The 6,000-nt window shown below is 43.2% G+C and overlaps 1 non-coding gene across 1 annotated transcript; it reads left to right on the top strand.

Annotated features, from left to right (window-relative positions):
- The first annotated feature begins 1,031 nt into the window (after positions 1-1,031).
- Trnak-cuu (transfer RNA lysine (anticodon CUU)) lies at positions 1,032-1,104 on the top strand. Its single transcript has one exon. It is a non-coding gene; the product is annotated as a tRNA-Lys (tRNA).
- The last annotated feature ends 4,896 nt before the right edge of the window (positions 1,105-6,000 follow it).

Genomic DNA, 6,000 nt, shown 5'->3' with positions numbered 1-6,000 from the left:
AAATCCTTAGGTCGTCGGTTCACTAGGGGTTTTTCTGTGTAGACTTAGCTGAGGTGGAACTGTAAACTAGGCTGGCCTCGAACTCAGAGATCCTCCCAAATGCTGGTTTTTCAATGGCGTGCGCCACTACACCCGATCCTAGGACTACTTTACAGAGCCTAAACTATTGGTTTGGAGAGATATAGCTCAGCAATTAAACTCAATTTCTCATACCGACATGGCGTCTCAAAGCCATCAGTAACTGTAGATTCGTGCGTTCCGTTCCGATGCCCTCTCCTGGTACGCAGACGTAAATGCAGACAAAATACCCACATACATAAACTACGTCTTTGGAAAGAATCTAAACCCTTCAAGACACCTCTTATACTTTAAAATCATCTCAGGAGACTCGTCCTATATGTTTGAATGTTTTATGGATATAGTTATGGAAATTGTTTGTCAATCTCAGGTTTATGATATCTTAAAAAAAACCTATTTGGCTATTCCTTAATTTAGGTTTACCCGTTTTTGTTTTTGTTTTTCAATTAGGCTTTAACTTGCAATTTCGAAAAATATGATTAATAGCCATCCCCAAACAGACACATGCATCTCAGAAATGTGCAAAATCCCTTATCTTGATAAATTCACCTGTAGCTCAAAGTATATATGGATTCATAGGTTAATATTCCATCGTCTTGGCTTGTCATAATGAGAATTAAGAACGTATTCTCACTTATTCTTAGTATTTAACAACTCTGTCTTCCTTTTTTTGTTTTGTTTGTTGTTTGGGGACCTTCCCCCCCCACTTTATTTTATTAATTTTTTTCTGTGAGAATTTGCATTCTTACCTTCAAATTAAGAGAATATACTTTCAATTTTTTATCAGTTTACCGGTTATACTTTCTTTTCAGAAACAGAAAATAGTAAAAGAAAAAACCAAAAAAAAAAAACCAACAAAAAACCCCAGAACAGAACAAAAAACAAAAAAACCTTGAGAAGCAACTGCAGATGAACACTCTCAAAAGGTATAAAATCAGAGCCAAAACACATCTGCCCGGCTAGCTCAGTCGGTAGAGCATGGGACTCTTAATCCCAGGGTCGTGGGTTCGAGCCCCACGTTGGGCGGTGTATATTTTTGTACTTTAACGCATTCAAAAACTCAAATTTACTCTCAAACATTTGCAAGTTCTATCACAACTAAGATGAATTAACCTAAACTTAGATAATTTAAACGCTTTCAATGTTAATCATTTTTGCAGGAAACACAGTTCTCAAACTGCGCTTGCGCACTCCAAAACTCAGGCCTACGCCCACGGCTAGGGTTTACAGCAGGAACAGGAATTTACTACTCTCTTAAGAATGCTTTCGGAGTGCTAGCGCTCATAGTTGCTGGTAGCGGGCAATAGTTTTGTTTGTTTTGTTTTGTTTTGTTTTGTTTTCCTAATAAAACTGTGATCGCTGATTTTGGCTGTTTTTCCAAACCCCAAGAGATCGGATGTCAAAACAGACATAGGTGAGGGCAGCCATGGAAAGGACTAACTTCCTTATTTGCAGAGGTTCCTCTGCTCACTTCCGCCTCCCTCCGGTGGCTGCAGGGCTTCTTTAGGGGTGCGGGAGGGGAGCACCCAAGCATTGTCTTTCCCGAGTTCTTGGGACGTGGAGCCTTCAGCGCTGCCCTCTGAGACTCACTCGCCTGGAACTGACGGATGTGTGAGGGAAAGAGCAGAAGTACCTCCCTCCCTTCTGCTTTAGCGTCTGATACCGGGGCGACCCTGTTCACCGACTGTCGCCAGAGGCTCTGGGTGGCCAGGTCCCTCAGGGCCCCGCTCCTTCCTCCAGGCCGGCCTCCTCTCCTTCACTAAACCGATCGAATTTCCAGACTGATGGTCCTTCCCTTCAGCGTGCCAAGATTCTGCTGTTTATCCCAAAGCGAACCGAAAGCATCCCCACCCCACCCCGCCCTTCCTCTCTCCGAGGCGTGCCTACGTAGTCCTGGAACTCTACATAGCCCAGACCAGCCTGGTGCACGCCTGCTTCTCTGGTCTCTTAAGCGGGGTGTGGTGGCACACCCTGTAATCCTAGCACAAGAGAGGCTTGGGTGGCAGAAGTGTAACCTGCTGTGAGGTGGAAGCCAGCCTGGGTTTAGACTCAAAAAGAAAAAAAGGTGTGGGTTGAACAATCTTATTTCTGTGATGAGCAGATGAAAAGAAGAACAAAGCTATAACTAATAATTGGACTTTTGGCAAGAGAGGGGTGTTTGGGGTTGGACAGCTTGCTCTTTGAGAAAGGGGCAAAAACAATTTAGCCAAAAGCATTCGTCAGTCCGTTAATGCTGTGGGGCTTGGATCTCTCACCACTTTCCCGGGGCTGGGTCTACATTTTGCGTTTTCTGGACCATTCCTGTTAGACTTTTATGTCCTTCTCATGTTCCCTTACTTGTCAGCAAAAAGCCCATCATCTTCATTTTACCAAACCTAATAGTTAATTGCCATGCTGGAACCATTGGCTTGATCACTTTCTTGGGGATCCACCTCTCCTCTGACTTCCACTGCCACACCACCTCCAGTAGGATCTGTGTGACAAGTTCCACAGACTGAGACGAACAACCTCAAAAGGGGGAGGCCTCCTGGAACCGGTTGTGGAACTCTTTGCCGGAGACGAAATATTGAGCCGTAGTTCTCATGGCAATCTATCTGTTTTGTTTTCTCTTATTCCTTTTCTTATTTTCATGTTCCTGGTAGCCTAGACCAAGATCTTAAGCGAGAATAATGGGTAAGAAACCATCCCTAGAGATGGGGCCACTAACATGACCTTATCCCCAGGGAAACCAACGTTTACTTTCTAAATCATTTACAAAACTATTATGATAAAAACTTTCCCAACACTTAAATTTCATATGACTACACGTGTGTCATTGGAGGTGGATTTTGGTATATGGTAAAGAAAGCCGTAATTAGAAAGAATTAAAATAGTTTAAATTTATACATTGAAGATTATAAAAAATCAGGCACTAGATGTTAAATAATAACTGACCATGGGGCTGGAAAGTTAGTTCAGTGGTTAAGAGCACTGACAGTTAAAGATTTATTAACCTGCTCCTGGAAATATGCCACTAGCCTTGGATGACAGCCCCCACTGATAACATCCTTTTAGAATTGTTATATTTTGATGGTTTATAATGATGTTTGTGATTCACTGAATACATAGTTTCAGAGTTGTAATGCTTGTATGGTTTTTGTGCCTTTTTTTTTTTTTTCTGAGACAGGGTTTCTCTGTATAACCCTGGCTGTCCTGGAACTCACTTTGTAGACCAGGGTGGCCTCGAACTCAGAAATCTGCCTGCCTCTGCCTCCCGAGTGCTGAGATTAAAGGCGTGTGCACTCCCAGCGATTTTTGTGCTTTACTGTGCCAAATGATTTTTGTTGGTATCTGTGATTGTTTCGCCGGATACAGTTTCTAAGAAATGTAATGTTTGGTTTTTTAATGTATAAAATCCCCTTCTTGAGAGCTGCAGAATACACTCATATTCAAACTGCCTCTGTGTTCGTTTCTGTTTGTCACTGCCGAATCCTTACTCACCTAGCTTCAAGGACCCTCATTCTAGGGACCCCCATACTCGACTGGGGTGGTCCATGGCATTCTACCACACGGATACTATCCTGATACCATCCCCCTTTAAAACGTCTCTCATATATTCCATCTCGACCTTAGTTTCCTCTCTGTCCACTCTTCCCACACACCCCGAGCATCACCTCTCTCCACTTCTTCAATCACCCTCTCACTGCCCCATACCAAAGATCCCCCCACCCATCTCCCTTCAGAAAAGTGGTTTCCCAGGGGTATCCCAACAAGGTACAATAAGAGTATGCACAAACCCTCACTTTAAGGCTGGCAAGGCAACCTAGTAAGAAGAAATGGGTCCCAAGAGCAGGTGGAAGAGTCAGAGAGACACACACACCCCATTCCCACTGTTAGGAGATCCTCAAGAAATCCAAGCTACAGGTCCAGGACATACATGCAGAGAACCTAAGGCAGATCATGCAGGCTGTGTGCTTGCTTCAGTCTCTATGAGCCCTGCTTAGTTGATTCTGCGGGCCGTGTTCTTTCTCTTGGTTTCCTCGAACCCTCTGGCTCCTACAGTGCTTCCTACCCTTCTCTGTGAGGTTCCTGGAGCTCCACTTAGTGTTTGGCTGTTGCTGCATCTGCTCCATCAGTTGCTGGATGAAGCCTCTCCGGTGATTGGCCACCCACTTGAGTCCTTTTCTCCTACTTCCCACCTTGGGAGTGCTCCATGGATGAGTTCACTTTCCCTCTTGCTAAATTTGCACACCCTACCCCTGTGAACTGTGTTCCAGTGATGCTAGGCCCTACTCAAGTGAACTGTCCTCACCTAGGATGCAGTTGCTCAGAGCACGTGTAAGAAACTCTTTTTTTTTTTTTTTTTGGTTTTTTTCGAGACAGGGTTTCTCTGTGTAGCCCTGGCTGTCCTGGCACTCACTTTGTAGACCAGGCTGGCCTCGGACTCAGAAATCCGCCTGCCTCTGCCTCCCGAGTGCTGGGATTAAAGACGTGCGCCACCACGCCCGGCTAGAAACTCTTCTTATATAGTCTTGTTGGGGCTGCTATGTACGGTACTCAACTTAAACGGAGGCACTATTTCTGACCAGTTTTAAAAGAAACAGCAAAAGGCCCAGATCCCTGACCTTCTGATAGACACGTATCCTTGGTGGGGTCAAGTTTCAAATGCTAGCTTTCTGCTTAGGACTCCTCACTTTTTAATGATAGTTCAGACCTCTTCCTTCCTTCCTTCCTTCCTTCCTTCCTTCCTTCCTTCCTTCCTTCCTTCTCTTTCTCTTTCTCTTTTCTTTCATTCTTTTTCTTCTCTTCCTTTTTCTTTTTTAAAAAAGATTTATTATATACATATGAGTACACTGTAGCTGTCTTCAGACACACCAGAATAGTGTATTGGATCCCATTACAGATGGTTGTGAGCCACCATGTGGCTGCTGGGAATTGAACTCAGGACTTCTAGAAGAGCATCTTAGTGCTCTAACTGCTGAGCTACCTGCCCAGCCCCCAGTTCTTTTTCTTAAATTTAAAAAAAAAAAAAAAATTGAGACAGGGTTACCCTGGCTGGCCTGGAATTCCATATATAGATCAGGCCCTGAACTCAGACATTCCTCTCTACCTCTGAGCTCCATGTTTTTTGAGATATGGTTTCTCTGTATAGCTCAGGCTTGACTTTTGACAGTCCTTTTATGCCTCAGTCTCCCAAGTGTCTGAATTACAGCTCTTAATGTCAAACATGAATGGCCAATCAGATATCTAGTTAGACAACCTCAAATTCACTATGCAGCTCAGGCTGGCATCAAACTCATGATCTTCTTGCCTTAGCACCCCTAATTGCTGGAATTATACATGTACCACACTATGCCCACTCAAACTTACTTATGATCTGTCTAAAAACTTGTTTCTCTGGAAGTTTTCCTGTTCTTTGTGGTAATGCTATGTGGGCCCACAACATTGTTATCTTATTGACTACATCTACAATCCTGCTTCCAAATAAAGCCACATTCACAGGTACTAAATGTTAAGACTTCAACTTGTCTTTTTTGGGTGACATAATACAATCTGTGAGTAGTAAATTCTTACCCTGTTCCTTGGAATTGTCACTTTATAGGTAGTTATATAAGGCTGCAGAGCAATCAGATTTTGTTTTAAATGAACATTTTTATTTTCTTAAACAATCCAAATACAAGACAAAATCAGTACAAATGCAGAGTAGAGGGTTGTGTGCGTGTGTTATCAGGATCTCAGTATAGAACCCAAGTTGGTCTTGAACTCCTGGGTTTGGATAATACTACATCTGACAGACTCCAGATGTGTGCCAGCGTGCACAACTCGGGACTTATTAAAATATTTCCTGCAAAAAAAGATGTTATCGAAATAGTGGGTTCATGTAAATTGAGTATTTACAGTATACCTTCTTCTGAGCCTTAGCATGCTCAAAGTTATAGACAC

The sequence above is a fragment of the Mus caroli genome, unplaced genomic scaffold (assembly GCF_978045245.1).
Source record: "Mus caroli unplaced genomic scaffold, Mus_caroli_1 scaffold_14, whole genome shotgun sequence".
In the NCBI taxonomy this organism is placed as follows: Eukaryota; Metazoa; Chordata; class Mammalia; order Rodentia; family Muridae; genus Mus; species Mus caroli.
This window is presented reverse-complemented; position numbering and strand designations above follow the sequence as displayed.